At 49.8% G+C, this 15,647-nt stretch overlaps 3 long non-coding RNA genes across 3 annotated transcripts; all 3 read right to left on the bottom strand.

Annotated features, from left to right (window-relative positions):
- Nucleotides 1-903: 903 nt before the first annotated feature.
- LOC134421618 (uncharacterized) lies at nt 904-3,789 on the bottom strand. Its single transcript, XR_010028629.1, has 3 exons — nt 2,737-3,789; nt 2,505-2,658; nt 904-2,114 (listed from the first exon to the last, which is right to left on the bottom strand). It is a non-coding gene; the product is annotated as an uncharacterized LOC134421618 (long non-coding RNA).
- Nucleotides 3,790-3,907: 118 nt separating this feature from the next.
- On the bottom strand, nt 3,908-6,206 carry LOC134421619 (uncharacterized). The gene is made up of 3 exons (XR_010028630.1): nt 5,159-6,206; nt 4,927-5,080; nt 3,908-4,537 (listed from the first exon to the last, which is right to left on the bottom strand). It is a non-coding gene; the product is annotated as an uncharacterized LOC134421619 (long non-coding RNA).
- A 3,651-nt stretch (nt 6,207-9,857) lies between these two features.
- LOC134421620 (uncharacterized) lies at nt 9,858-11,802 on the bottom strand. The gene is made up of 3 exons (XR_010028631.1): nt 11,182-11,802; nt 10,020-11,104; nt 9,858-9,941 (listed from the first exon to the last, which is right to left on the bottom strand). It is a non-coding gene; the product is annotated as an uncharacterized LOC134421620 (long non-coding RNA).
- Between the last annotated feature and the right edge of the window lie 3,845 nt (nt 11,803-15,647).

Consider the following 15,647-nt stretch of genomic DNA (forward strand, 5'->3'; position numbering starts at 1 on the left):
TGAATTCGGCTTGCTTCGGCTGTTGGTCTAAACTCGTTTCAGTTCGGCTCTTCGGCTAAACTCGGTCGTATTCGGCACGTTGTCTAAATGCGGCTCAAGTTGGCTACACTCGGCTATCGGTTCCAGTCGGCTATCATCGGCTCTTGGTGTAAACTCGGCTGTTTTCAGCCGCACTCGGTTCTTCGGTTCAAGTTGGCTGTTTCCGGCCGCAGTCGGCTCTTCGGGGAAACTCGGCTGTTTTCGCCCACACTCGGCTCTTCAGAACTATTCGGCCCGGCTCGGCTCCCTCAGGGCGGGAAAGGGGACGCGAGAGAACCCCGGCACAGCGAGGCGTTTACCCAGATGCCTCTCACAAATACACGCGCCCGCGGCGCCCCTGAGCCCACAGCATGTCTCGGGTACACGTGAAACGCCACAGAAAAATCCGTCGGGGCCGCCATGACGTCGGTATTCTGTGCAGGCAGTGCAGTTACACCCACCCGGTCCTCCACTCCCCCGCCCTTTTCGCCGCCATGCTGAGAAGGTCAACCAAAACTCCGCGACATCGGCCACGCGCCACTCCCAAGGTGGCGGCCTCTCGGTGCAGGGCTGCAGTACCGCGCTCTGCCCACAAGGCGGCAGCACTGCCGCCCGCCCCAGCCGGGGGCGCAGCGCGCCTCGGGGCTGCGGGCAGCGAAGGCGGCAAAAAAGAACAGGGGCGGCCCCCGCCGAAAACTGCTCTGAAATAAATGCCCCAAAACAACCGGGAAGAGGGAAAAAAACCGTCTGCCTCTAATCTAATAGGATAAAAGACAAAACAAAACACTACACAAAAAAAAAAAAAAAAAACAACAAAAAGACATCCACTTATTTTGAAAATATTTAAATATTTTTTAAAGTTTTTTTCATATTAATATTCACATTTCTATTAACAATGTATATTGATGTATACACTGTCCATTTATACATTTCTTTTTATAAATACATTTCTATTCCATATTGCATATATCCCTAAAGCTTAAATTTACTTGTGTATTTTTATACATATTTTTACATAGTAAGTATATATTTCTGTTACGATTTTTACTTCTGTAACACTTGGATTATTTAAAATAAAACCTTTGCCTCCATCCACATTAAAGCCAAACAGAAGCCCTTTTTTCTAAAGAGTATTTAAATAGTTTTTAAAACTCTATTTTTCAGGTTCATATTCACATGTACATTTAAAATGTATACTTATGTATACTGTTCTTTGTGTTCTTCATTACATCTCTTCCTATTATTTGTGTTTCTTTGTATTTTGTGCTTATACATATATTTATATCTTGATTGTGTATCTCAATATATAGAAATATATAACAATAATATCTACATTCATATTATCTAAAATAAAAACCCTGCCTCTAACACAATATGAATAAAAAAACCCAACCCTTTATTTTAAACAAAATTTAAATAGGTTTTATCCTAATGTTCAATTTTTATATTCATAGTTGTATTTATAATGTATATTATTGTATTTTGCTTACGCACACATTTATCTTTACCAATGTCAATTTAAAACTAAATTTATATTCTATATTACATCTGATGCGAGTAGTTTTCCATATTTTTAATATCATTTCATTCATATTTTTTTATACTTGATTAAATATTTCTGCGCCAAGACTTTTACTTCTGGAATTTTGACTACTGCAGCAGGCCATGGGCAGGGCAGAACAGCTCCGGCACAAATACCCGCAGACACCCGTGACACAGAACGTGACAAACAGGGGGACATGAAACACGACACATCATGCTTGTGGTGAGGGCCTCGAGGGGGGAAGGCAAAAGGGACCCCAAAGACACACCAGGGAACACGGCACACACCGGAGCTGTTCTGCACTGCCCGCCTGAAAGCTGCCATCAAAAGTAGAGCCTCTCCCTTTAGCTGTCCTAAGAGGCCCTTGCAGAAGATTGCTTTTCCCACTGCCAATTTTTAAATCTGTCCCAGGGATTCCCAACCTGCTACTCTCCCATCTCCAGGCCGTGGCCCCCGACTTATCTTTTGGATGATCGGTGATGGGAATCCATACTGCACCTGAAATGAGTCTGCCTCGGAGGGCCCCGTGATGGCCTGTGAGCCTCTGGGTCAGCTACAATAAAGAAAACCAAAACCAAAGTGTGAGTCCAGAGTTATGTGGGCCAAATCCCACCAAGGCAGCTACTTGCCCTTTCCTGAGTGTGCCTGGCTCCCTCAGGCTCCAGCTTCACCCTGATTCCAAGGCTGTGGCCTTCATTAGGAGCGGCACCTGGGTTAGAGAAAGGCAAAGTTAAATGGCATTGCTGTGAGTGCAGTGGATGACCTTGTGTGCTGTAAGACATGGCAATGCCTCTGCTAGGCTTCTGAACAGCCTTGTGGGGGGGGGCCCTCAAATAAACAAATAAACAGCCTTTCTCACCCTGCTGCCTGCAAACCCCCTCCGAAGAACTCCTAACTGGATACCTGAACACCCTCCCTCTCCCAGTCACCATCCTCAACTCACCTGAAGCCTCAATCTCAAACATCATCCTTGACACTGGGCAGATCTCTCTTGTGACACGATGAATCTGCTGAAAAATTGTTGTGCTTGAGAGCTGAGCAATAACAACCACTTCTCTCCGCTGCTCACCTTGGCTGCTGGTATCCAGATTGACCTCCTAAAAAGAAAGACAAAGAACAGAGCTGTAACAGAGTCACCACATACACTTCTGCTGCAGAGACAAATGGGGCCTCACCTGCTCGGGGCAATCCCCTCACCCGGGATGGGGCCCTCTGGCACAGATTTAATCCATCTTAATCTGAAAAGAAAGTTAGGACAAGAGTCAAACTGTTACAGGATAACTGATGAGCTCCAGATATCCTGTGTCCATCTACAAATCCCATCTAGAGTCCAACTACATCCAACACTAAAAATTCCAGGTCCCTGGCCTTCTCCTATTGCACCAGGCTATGCAGCAGGGCAGAGCAGCTCCAGCACATATGTGTGCTGACACCCGTGACACAGAACAGACAAGACATGACAAACACTGGGGACACAACAGGAACGGAAATCTCTTATCAAGGAAAATGGCTGCAAGGACTGAGAGAAGGCAAAAGAAGAAGAATTGAAGATGATGGCGAGCTGATGAGGCTCAGAGAACCCTGGAGAAAGAAGATGCAAACTGAATGATTTATTCCAAAAACTGCAAAGATGGATGCCCGAGAATCCTACAGTCAGAATCCTCTCCCTAACCTCACATCCTTACAAGTCCTAGTCTGCTATAATGGATCATTGCACAGCATGGCTGTCCGTACAGCTCAGAACAAGACATGACAAGACATCTGACTGGACGCTTCTAAAGCGAGATGCATTTCTGATGCCTGTGTGAGCTCCCCAGTCAAAAGTTCTATGGCATGGGTGCCAGGGCGAGGAACGCTGAGATCACGGATGCTAGGAAAGGGTTCTGAGAGGCCCCTCACAGGGCTAAGATAAGAGACATGAGATATCCAGACAACACACAATACACAAAAGACAAGTGACACGAGACACACCGGGACTGCTCTGCCCTGCTGCGCACCTCAGCACTGGGATCAAAAGGGAGACTTTGCTTTTATGGGGCCTAAGGGGCAACATCTTGGCTACCCTCATTGCCAGAGCCAACTCAGACCCCCACCTCAGGGAGTCCTGACCCAGCACCCCACGTCGCAGCCCTCTACTTATCTCTCAGACATCTGGGGATGTTGGTCCCTGTCAGGTGCAAAGAAAGGCCACCTCGTCACCTGGGAAGGTCCTGCTGGCACCGGGCTGGTGTCTCTCAGACAGCTACATTAAAGAGAACCAAACATCAGTGCCTGATCTTGGCACCGCATCGACCACAACCCCACCACTCTGCTACTCACCGCGCTCCTAAGAAGGCCCGGCACCTCCTAACCCTGACCCTCTGCCACACACGGAATGCATCTGCACCTGAAAGAAAGTTACAACATATGTCAAACACCACCAGGATAACTCACAAGCAGCAAGCACCTTATGCCAATCTAGGAAGAGCATCTAGAGCCCAAGTACAGCCCACATGACAAATTCCCACTCCCTATGGTTTGTCCTACAGCAGCAGGCCATGGGCAGGGCAGAACAGCTCCGGCAGGAATACCCGCAGACACCCGTGACACAGAACGTGACAAACAGGGGGACATGAAACACGACACATCATGCTTGTGGTGAGGGGAGAAGGCAAAAGGGACCCCAAAGACACACTAGGGAACACGGCACACCGGACAACAGGACACAGACCAGAGCTGTTCTGCACTGCCCACCTGAAAGCTGCCATCAAAAGTAGAGCCTCTCCCTTTAGCTGTCCTAAGAGGCCCTTGCAGAAGATTGCTTTTCCCTTTGCTAATTTCTAAATCTGCCCCAAGAACTCCCAAACTGCTACTCCCCCATCTCCAGGCCGTGGCCCCCGACTTATCTTTTGGATGATCGGTGATGGGAATCCATACTGCACCTGAAATGAGTCTGCCTCGGAGGGCCCCGTGATGGCCTGTGAGCCTCTGGGTCAGCTACAATAAAGAAAACCAAAACCAAAGTGTGAGTCCAGAGTTATGTGGGCCAAATCCCAGCAAGTCAGCTACTTGCCCTTTCCTGAGTGTGCCTGGCTCCCTCAGGCTCCAGCTTCACCCTGATTCCAAGGCTGTGGCCTTCATTAGGAGCGGCACCTGGGTTAGAGAAAGGCAAAGTTAAACGGCATTGCTGTGAGTGCAGTGGATGACCTTGTGTGCTGTAAGACATGGCAATGCCTCTGCTAGGCTTCTGAACAGCCTTGTGGGGGGGGCCCTCAAATAAACAAATAAACAGCCTTTCTCACCCTGCTGCCTGCAAACCCCCTCCGAAGAACTCCTAACTGGATACCTGAACACCCTCCCTCTCCCAGTCACCATCCTCAACTCACCTGAAGCCTCAATCTCAAACATCATCCTTGACACTGGGCAGATCTCTCTTGTGACACGATGAATCTGCTGAAAAATTGTTGTGCTTGAGAGCTGAGCAATAACAACCACTTCCCTCCGCTGCTCACCTTGGCTGCTGGTATCCAGATTGACCTCCTAAAAAGAAAGACAAAGAACAGAGCTGTAACAGAGTCACCACATACACTTCTGCTGCAGAGACAAATGGGGCCTCACCTGCTCGGGGCAATCCCCTCACCCGGGATGGGGCCCTCTGGCACAGATTTAATCCATCTCAATCTGAAAAGAAAGTTAGGACAAGAGTCAAACTGTTACAGGATAACTGATGAGCTCCAGATATCCTGTGTCCATCTACAAATCCCATCTAGAGTCCAACTATATCCAACACTAAAAATTCCAGGTCCCTGGGCTTCTCCTATTGCACCAGGCTATGCAGCAGGGCAGAGCAGCTCCAGCACATATGCGTGCTGACACCCGTGACACAGAACAGACAAGACATGACAAACACTGGGGACACAACAGGAACGGAAATCTCTTATCAAGGAAAATGGCTGCAAGGACTGAGAGAAGGCAAAAGAAGAAGAATTGAAGATGATGGCGAGCTGATGAGGCTCAGAGAACCCTGGAGAAAGAAGATGCAAACTGAATGATTTATTCCAAAAACTGCAAAGATGGATGCCCGAGAATCCTACAGTCAGAATCCTCTCCCTAACCTCACATCCTTACAAGTCCTAGTCTGCTATAATTGATCATTGCGCAGCATGGCTGTCCGTACAGCTCAGAACAAGACATGACAAGACATCTGACTGGACGCTTCTAAAGCGAGATGCATTTCTGATGCCTGTGTGAGCTCCCCAGTCAAAAGTTCTATGGCATGGGTGCCAGGGCGAGGAACGCTGAGATCACGGATACTAGGAAAGAGTTCTGAGAGGCCCCTCACAGGGCTAAGATAAGAGACATGAGATATCCAGACAACACACAATACACAAAAGACAAGTGACACGAGACACACCGGGACTGCTCTGCCCTGCTGCGCACCTCAGCACTGGGATCAAAAGGGAGACTTTGCTTTTATGGGGCCTAAGGGGCAACATCTTGGCTACCCTCATTGCCAGAGCCAACTCAGACCCCCACCTCAGGGAGTCCTGACCCAGCACCCCACGTTCATCCCCTCTGTGGGTTGCAGCCCTCTGCTTATCTCTTAGACATCTGGGGATGCTGGTCCCTGTCAGGTGCAAAGAAAGGCCACCTCGTCACGTGGGAAGGTCCTGCTGGCACCGGGCTGGTGTCTCTCAGACAGCTACATTAAAGAGAACCAAACATCAGTGCCTGATCTTGGCACCGCATCGACCACAACCCCACCACTCTGCTACTCACCGCGCTCCTAAGAAGGCCCGGCACCTCCTAACCCTGACCCTCTGCCACACACGGAATGCATCTGCACCTGAAAGAAAGTTACAACATATGTCAAACACCACCAGGATAACTCACAAGCGGCAAACACCTTATGCCAATCTAGGAAGAGCATCTAGAGCCCAAGTACAGCCCACATGACAAATTCCCACTCCCTATGGTTTGTCCTACAGCAGCAGGCCATGGGCAGGGCAGAACAGCTCCGGCACAACTGTGAGCACACCCGTGAAACAGAACGTGACAAACAGGGGGGACATGAAACACGACACATCATGCTTGTGGTGACGGGTTTCAGGGGGGAAGGCAAAAGGGATCCCAAAGACACACCAGGGAACACGGCACACACCGGAGCTGTTCTGCACTGCCCACCTGAAAGCTGCCATCAAAAGTAGAGCCTCTCCCTTTAGCTGTCCTAAGAGGCCCTTGCAGAAGATTGCTTTTCCCTCTGCTCATTTTTAAATCTGTCCCAGGGATTCCCAACCTGCTACTCTCCCATCTCCAGGCCGTGGCCCCCGACTTATCTTTTGGGTGATTGGTGATGGGAATCCACGTTGCACCTGAAATGAGTCTGCCACGGAGGGCCCCATGATCACCTGTTAGCCTCTGGTCTGCTACAATAAAGAAAACCAAAACCAAAGTGTGAGTCCAGAGTTATGTGGGCCAAATCCCACCAAGGCAGCTACTTGCCCTTTCCTGAGCGTGCCTGGCTCCCTCAGGCTCCAGCTTCATCCTGATTCCAAGGCTGTGGCCTTCATTAGGGGTGGGACCTGGGTTAGAGAAAGGCAAAGTTAAACGGCATTGCTGTGAGTGCAGTGGATGACCTTGTGTGCTGTAAGACATGGCAATGCCTCTGCTAGGCTTCTGAACAGCCTTGTGGGGGGGGCCCTCAAATAAACAAATAAACACCCTTTCTCACCCTGCTGCCTTCAAAACCACTCCCAAGAACTCCTAAACTGGATACCTGATCACCCTCCCTCTCCCAGTCACAATCCCCAACTCACCTGAAGCCTCAATCTCAAACATCATCCTTGACACTGGGCAGATCCCTCTTGTGTCATGATGAATCTGCTGAAAAATTGTTGTGCTTGAGAGCTGAGCAATAACAACCACTTCTCTCCGCTGCTCACCTTGGCTGCTGGTATCCAGATTGACCTCCTAAAAAGAAAGACAAAGAACAGAGCTGTAACAGAGTCACCACATACACTTCTGCTGCAGAGACAAATGGGGCCTCACCTGCTCGGGGCAATCCCCTCACCCGGGATGGGGCCCTCTGGCACAGATTTAATCCATCTCAATCTGAAAAGAAAGTTAGGACAAGAGTCAAACTGTTACAGGATAACTGATGAGCTCCAGATATCCTGTGTCCATCTACAAATCCCATCTGGAGTCCAACTACGCCCCACATTACACATTCCAAGTCCCTGGGACTTCTCCTATTGCACCAGGCTGTGCAGCAGGGCAGAGCAGCCCCATCCAAATGCGTGCAGACACCCGTGACACAGGACACACAAGACATGACAAACACTGGGGACACAACAGGAACGGAAATCTCTTATCAAGGAAAATGGCTGCAAGGACTGAGAGAAGGCAAAAGAAGAAGAGTTGAAGATGATGGCGAGCTGATGAGGCTCAGAAGAACCCTGCAGGAAGAAGATACAAACTGAATGATTTATTCCAAAAACTGCAAAGATGGATGCCCGAGAATCCTACAGTCAGAATCCTCTCCCTAAACTCACATCCTTACAAGTCCTAGTCTGCTATAATGGATCATTGCACAGCATGGCAGTCCGTACAGCTCAGAACAAGACATGACAAGACATCTGACTGGACGCTTCTAAAGCGAGATGCATTTCTGATGCCTGTGTGAGCTCCCCAGTCAAAAGTTCTATGGCATGGGTGCCAGGGCGAGGAACGCTGAGATCACGGATGCTAGGAAAGGTTGCTGAGAGGCCCCTCACAGGGCTAAGATAAGAGACATGAGATATCCAGACAACACACAATACACAAAAGACAAGTGACACGAGACACACCGGGACTGCTCTGCCCTGCTGCGCACCTCAGCACTGGGATCAAAAGGGAGACTTTGCTTTTATGGGGCCTAAGGGGCAACATCTTGGCTACCCTCATTGCCAGAGCCAACTCAGACCCCCACCTCAGGGAGTCCTGACCCAGCACCCCACGTTCATCCCCTCTGTGGGTTGCAGCCCTCTGCTTATCTCTTAGACATCTGGGGATGCTGGTCCCTGTCAGGTGCAAAGAAAGGCCACCTCGTCACCTGGGAAGGTCCTGCTGGCACCGGGCTGGTGTCTCTCAGACAGCTACATTAAAGAGAACCAAACATCAGTGCCTGATCTTGGCACCGCATCGACCACAACCCCACCACTCTGCTACTCACCGCGCTCCTAAGAAGGCCCGGCACCTCCTAACCCTGACCCTCTGCCACACACGGAATGCATCTGCACCTGAAAGAAAGTTACAACATATGTCAAACACCACCAGGATAACTCACAAGCGGCAAACACCTTATGCCAATCTAGGAAGAGCATCTAGAGCCCAAGTACAGCCCACATGACAAATTCCCACTCCCTATGGTTTGTCCTACAGCAGCAGGCCATGGGCAGGGCAGAACAGCTCCGGCACAACTGTGAGCACACCCGTGAAACAGAACGTGACAAACAGGGGGGACATGAAACACGACACATCATGCTTGTGGTGACGGGTTTCAGGGGGGAAGGCAAAAGGGATCCCAAAGACACACCAGGGAACACGGCACACACCGGAGCTGTTCTGCACTGCCCACCTGAAAGCTGCCATCAAAAGTAGAGCCTCTCCCTTTAGCTGTCCTAAGAGGCCCTTGCAGAAGATTGCTTTTCCCTCTGCTCATTTTTAAATCTGTCCCAGGGATTCCCAACCTGCTACTCTCCCATCTCCAGGCCGTGGCCCCCGACTTATCTTTTGGGTGATTGGTGATGGGAATCCACGTTGCACCTGAAATGAGTCTGCCACGGAGGGCCCCATGATCACCTGTTAGCCTCTGGTCTGCTACAATAAAGAAAACCAAAACCAAAGTGTGAGTCCAGAGTTATGTGGGCCAAATCCCACCAAGGCAGCTACTTGCCCTTTCCTGAGCGTGCCTGGCTCCCTCAGGCTCCAGCTTCATCCTGATTCCAAGGCTGTGGCCTTCATTAGGGGTGGGACCTGGGTTAGAGAAAGGCAAAGTTAAACGGCATTGCTGTGAGTGCAGTGGATGACCTTGTGTGCTGTAAGACATGGCAATGCCTCTGCTAGGCTTCTGAACAGCCTTGTGGGGGGGGCCCTCAAATAAACAAATAAACACCCTTTCTCACCCTGCTGCCTTCAAAACCACTCCCAAGAACTCCTAAACTGGATACCTGATCACCCTCCCTCTCCCAGTCACAATCCCCAACTCACCTGAAGCCTCAATCTCAAACATCATCCTTGACACTGGGCAGATCCCTCTTGTGTCATGATGAATCTGCTGAAAAATTGTTGTGCTTGAGAGCTGAGCAATAACAACCACTTCTCTCCGCTGCTCACCTTGGCTGCTGGTATCCAGATTGACCTCCTAAAAAGAAAGACAAAGAACAGAGCTGTAACAGAGTCACCACATACACTTCTGCTGCAGAGACAAATGGGGCCTCACCTGCTCGGGGCAATCCCCTCACCCGGGATGGGGCCCTCTGGCACAGATTTAATCCATCTCAATCTGAAAAGAAAGTTAGGACAAGAGTCAAACTGTTACAGGATAACTGATGAGCTCCAGATATCCTGTGTCCATCTACAAATCCCATCTGGAGTCCAACTACGCCCCACATTACACATTCCAAGTCCCTGGGACTTCTCCTATTGCACCAGGCTGTGCAGCAGGGCAGAGCAGCCCCATCCAAATGCGTGCAGACACCCGTGACACAGGACACACAAGACATGACAAACACTGGGGACACAACAGGAACGGAAATCTCTTATCAAGGAAAATGGCTGCAAGGACTGAGAGAAGGCAAAAGAAGAAGAGTTGAAGATGATGGCGAGCTGATGAGGCTCAGAAGAACCCTGCAGGAAGAAGATGCAAACTGAATGATTTATTCCAAAAACTGCAAAGATGGATGCCCGAGAATCCTACAGTCAGAATCCTCTCCCTAAACTCACATCCTTACAAGTCCTAGTCTGCTATAATGGATCATTGCACAGCATGGCAGTCCGTACAGCTCAGAACAAGACATGACAAGACATCTGACTGGACGCTTCTAAAGCGAGATGCATTTCTGATGCCTGTGTGAGCTCCCCAGTCAAAAGTTCTATGGCATGGGTGCCAGGGCGAGGAACGCTGAGATCACGGATGCTAGGAAAGGTTGCTGAGAGGCCCCTCACAGGGCTAAGATAAGAGACATGAGATATCCAGACAACACACAATACACAAAAGACAAGTGACACGAGACACACCGGGACTGCTCTGCCCTGCTGCGCACCTCAGCACTGGGATCAAAAGGGAGACTTTGCTTTTATGGGGCCTAAGGGGCAACATCTTGGCTACACTCATTGCCAGAGCCAACTCAGACTCCCAGCTCAGGGAGTCCTGACCAAGCACCCCACGTTCATCTCCTCTGTGGGTCACAGCCCTCTACTTATCTCTCAGACATCTGGGGATGCTGGTCCCTGTCAGGTGCAGAGAAAGGCCACCTCATCACCTGGGAAGGTCCTGCTGGCACCGGGCTGGTGTCTCTCAGACAGCTGGATTAAAGAGAACCAAACATCAGTGCCTGACCTTGGCACCGCATCGACCACAACCCCACCACTCTGCTACTCACAGTGCTCCTAAGAATGCCCGGCACCTCCTAACCCTGACCCTCTGCACGCACACCTGAAAGAAAGTTAGAACATATGTCAAACACCTCCACAATAACTCAAAAGCTTCAAACGCCCTATGTCAATCTAGGAACAGCATCTAGAGCCCAAGTACAGCCCACATTACAAATTCCCACTCCCCATGGTTCGTCCTACTGAAGCACGCCATGCGGCAGGGCAGAACAGCTCCGGCAAAAATACCTGCAGACACCCGTGACACAGAACGTGACAAACAGGGGGGACATGAAACACGACACATCATGCTTGTGGTGAGGGCCTCGAGGGGAAAAGGCAAAAGGGATCCCAAAGACACACCAGGGAACACGACACACACAGGAGCTGTTCTGCACTGCCCGCCTGAAAGCTGCCATCAAAAGCAGAGCCTCTCCCTTTAGCTGTCCTAAGAGGCCCTTGCAGAAGATTGCTTTCCCCTCTGCTCATTTGTAAGTCTGTCCCAGGGATTCCCAACCTGCTACTCCGCCATCTCCAGGCCGTGGCCCCCGACTTATCTTTTGGATGATCAGTCATGAGAATCCACGCTGCACCTGAAATGAGTCTGCCTTGGAGGGCCTCGTGATGGCCTGTGAGCCTCTGGGTCAGCTGCAATAAAGAAAACCAAAACCAAAGTGTGAGTCCAGAGTTATGTGGGCCAAATACCACCAAGGCAGCTACTTGCCCTTTCCTGAGCGTGCCTGGCTCCCTCAGGCTCCAGCTTCACCCTGATTCCAAGGCTGTGGCCTTCATTAGGAGCGGCACCTGGGTTAGAGAAAGGCAAAGTTAAATGGCATTGCTGTGAGTGCACTGGATGACCTTGTGTGCTCTAAGACATGGGAATGCCTCTGCTAGGCTTCTGAACAGCCTTGTGGGGGGGGGGGCCTCAAATCAACACCCTTACTCACCCTGCTGCCTTCAAAACCCCTCCCAAGAACTCCTAACTGGATACCTGATCACCCTCCCTCTCCCAGTCACAATCCCCAACTCACCTGAAGCCTCAATCTCAAACATCATCCTTGACACTGGGCAGATCCCTCTTGTGACACGATGAATCTGCTGAAAAATTGTTGTGCTTGAGAGCTGAGCAATAACAACCACTTCTCTCCACTGCTCACCTTGGCTGCTGGTATCCAGATTGACTTCCTAAAAGAAAGACAAAGAACAGTGCTGTAACACAGTCACCATACACACTTCTGCTGCAGAGACAAATGGGGCCTCACCTGCTCGGGGCAATCCCCTCACCCGGGATGGGGCCCTCTGGCACAGATTTAATCCATCTCAATCTGAAAAGAAAATTAGGACAAGAGTCAAACTGTTGCAGGATAACTGATGAGCTCCAGATATCCTGTGTCCATCTACAAATCCCATCTAGAGTCCAAGTACACCCCACATTACACATTCCAGGTCCCCAGGCCCTCTCCTATTGCAGCTGGCTGTGCGGCAGGGCAGAGCAGCTGCGGCACATATGTGTGCAGACACCCGTGACACAGGACAGACAGGACAGGACAGACAACGGGGACACAACAGGAACAGAAATCTCTTGGCAAGGAAAATGCCTGCAAGGACTGAGAGAATGCAAAAGGAGATGACTGAGTTCAAACTGACAGTCAGCTGATGAGGCTCAGAGAACCCTGGAGGAAGAAGATGCTAACTGAAGGATTTATCCCAAGAACAGCAAAGATCGATGCCCAGGAATCCTATGGTCAGAATCCTCTGCCTGCCCTCACATTCTTTCAAGTCCTAATCCACCAAAATGGATCCAGGTGGGTCATGGCTGTCCCTACAGCTCAGAACAAGAACTGGAAAGACATCTGACTGGATGCTTCCAAAGAGAGAACTTCTGACTGGAGAGCTCAGACAGGTGTCAGAATCGCATCTATAGCCTGGGTGCCAGACCTAGGAATGCAGAGATCAGAGATGCCAACAATGATGCCTGGGTGTCTGACAGGCCCCTCAAAGGCTAACGTAAAAGAAACAGGATACACAAACAACACACAATGCACAATAGACAAGTGACATGAGACACACCGGGACTGCTCTGCCCTGCACACCTCAGCACTGTGATCAAAAGTGAGACATGGCTTTTATGGGGCCTAAGGGGCCACTTCATGGACACCCCCCACCTCCAAATTGGACTCAAAATCCCCTCCCAGTAATTCCCAAAACAGCACCATGCCTTCACCCCCACTCTGGGCCACAGCCCTCTGCTTATCTCTCAGACATCTGGGGATGCTGGTCCCTGTCAGGTGCAAAGAAAGGCCACCTCGTCACCTGGGAAGGTCCTGCTGGCACCGGGCTGGTGTCTCTCAGACAGCTACATTAAAGAGAACCAAACCTCAGTGCCTGACCTTGGCACCGCATCGGCCACAACCCCACCACTCTGCTACTCACCGCGCTCCTAAGAAGGCCCGGCACCTCCTAACCATGACCCTCTGCCACACATGGAATGCATCTGCACCTGAAAGAAAGTTACAACATATGTCAAACACCACCAGGGTAACTCACAAGCTGCAAACACCATATGTCAATCTAGGAATAGTATCCAGAGCCCAAGTACAGCCCACATTACAAATTCCAACTCCCCACGGTTTGTCCTATTGCAGCAGGCCATGCAGCAGGGCAGAACAGCTCCGGCACAAATGAGTGCACACACCCGTGACACAGAACATGACAAACAGGGGGACATGAAACACGACACATCATGCTTGTGGTGAGGGGTTTGAGGGGAGAAGGCAAAAGGGACCCCAAAGACACACTAGGGAACACGGCACACCGGACAACAGGACACAGACCAGAGCTGTTTCTGCACTGCCCGCCTGAAAGCTGCCATCAAAAGCAGAGCCTCTCCCTTTAGCTGTCCTAAGAGGCCCTTGCAGAAGATTGCTTTTCCCACTGCCAATTTTTAAATCTGCCCCAAGAACTCCAAAACCACTATTCTCCCATCTCCAGGCCGTGGCCCCCGACTTATCTTTTGGATGATCGGTGATGGGAATCCATACTGCACCTGAAATGAGTCTGCCTCGGAGGGCCCCGTGATGGCCTGTGAGCCTCTCGGTCAGCTGCAATAAAGAAAACCAAAACCAAAGTGTGAGTCCAGAGTTATGTGGGCCAAATACCACCAAGGCAGCTACTTGCCCTTTCCTGAGTGTGCCTGGCTCCCTCAGGCTCCAGCTTCACCCTGATTCCAAGGCTGTGGCCTTCATTAGGAGCGGCACCTGGGTTAGAGAAAGGCAAAGTTAAATGGCATTGCTGTGAGTGCAGTGGATGACCTTGTGTGCTGTAAGACATGGCAATGCCTCTGCTAGGCTTCTGAACAGCCTTGTGTGGAGGGGCCCTCAAATAAACAAATAAACACCCTTTCTCGCCCTGCTGCCTGCAAACCCCCTCCCAAGAACTCCTAAACTGGATACCTGATCACCCTCCCTCTCCCAATCACAATCCTCAACTCACCTGAAGCCTCAATCTCAAACATCATCCTTGACACTGGGCAGATCCCTCTTGTGACATGATCAATCTGCTGAAAAAAATGTTGTGCTTGACACAGGTTGGAATTTCAGGGAGTTGCACTCCTCAATTAAAAAAAAAAAAAAAAAAAAAAAAAAACCAAAAAAACCCCCAAAAACAATCCCAAAAATAAACAAGGAAAAAAAAAGAAACAAACAAAAACCCACAAAAACAATAAAACCCAAAACACCTAACTCCCCACAGAAACATAAAAACCACAGAAACCATAACAAAATCCAAAAAAACCCACGAAAACCAACCAGAAACCCCAAAAAAACCCCAAAAAACTCAAAAATTCCACCAAAACCAATCCAACCAAAAAAAACAACGAGAGCAAAACTAAAAATTACAGAAGCTCCTTACCACTCCTAAACACAAAACCCAAAATCACAAACCTAAATACTCCCTGTATTCCATGCTGTTTTCTTCACAGAATCTTCCAAGCCTCTGTGCTTTAGATGCCCAGAAACACCTGCTGAAAAGAAGCTGAGACAGGCTGAAAAAGCCTCTTACCTGAAATGAGAGGAGAGCTCTTACCCCAGCACATCCCAGAGAGGGAATGAAGCCCCTCAGCCACGGCTGGGGTTAATAACCCCTGATGGTGCCCGCCTCTCGTTCCCATGGCACCCAGGAAAAGGGAGGGGGCGAATCCCACCAAGCCCTCAGAGCAGCTGCAGCTGTTTGGCTCCTCTGACTCACATTCAAGGGCAGTAAAGGGCTTGCCATAGAAGCAAGTTCTTCAGAAAAGTAACAGTGCTTTCTTTTTTACAACAACTACTTGGAGCAGAAGAACAGAAAACTGGCAAGATATAAAACTTTGTGGTAAGGTTACATAGCTGGATAAATTGGGTAATTGAGTAATTTGCTGTTACCTTACATAATTATTCTGTGTTTAACAAAAGCCATCTAATAAATTCACACCCAAAACTCC

Source organism: Melospiza melodia, chromosome 9 (assembly GCF_035770615.1).
Source record: "Melospiza melodia melodia isolate bMelMel2 chromosome 9, bMelMel2.pri, whole genome shotgun sequence".
In the NCBI taxonomy this organism is placed as follows: Eukaryota; Metazoa; Chordata; class Aves; order Passeriformes; family Passerellidae; genus Melospiza; species Melospiza melodia.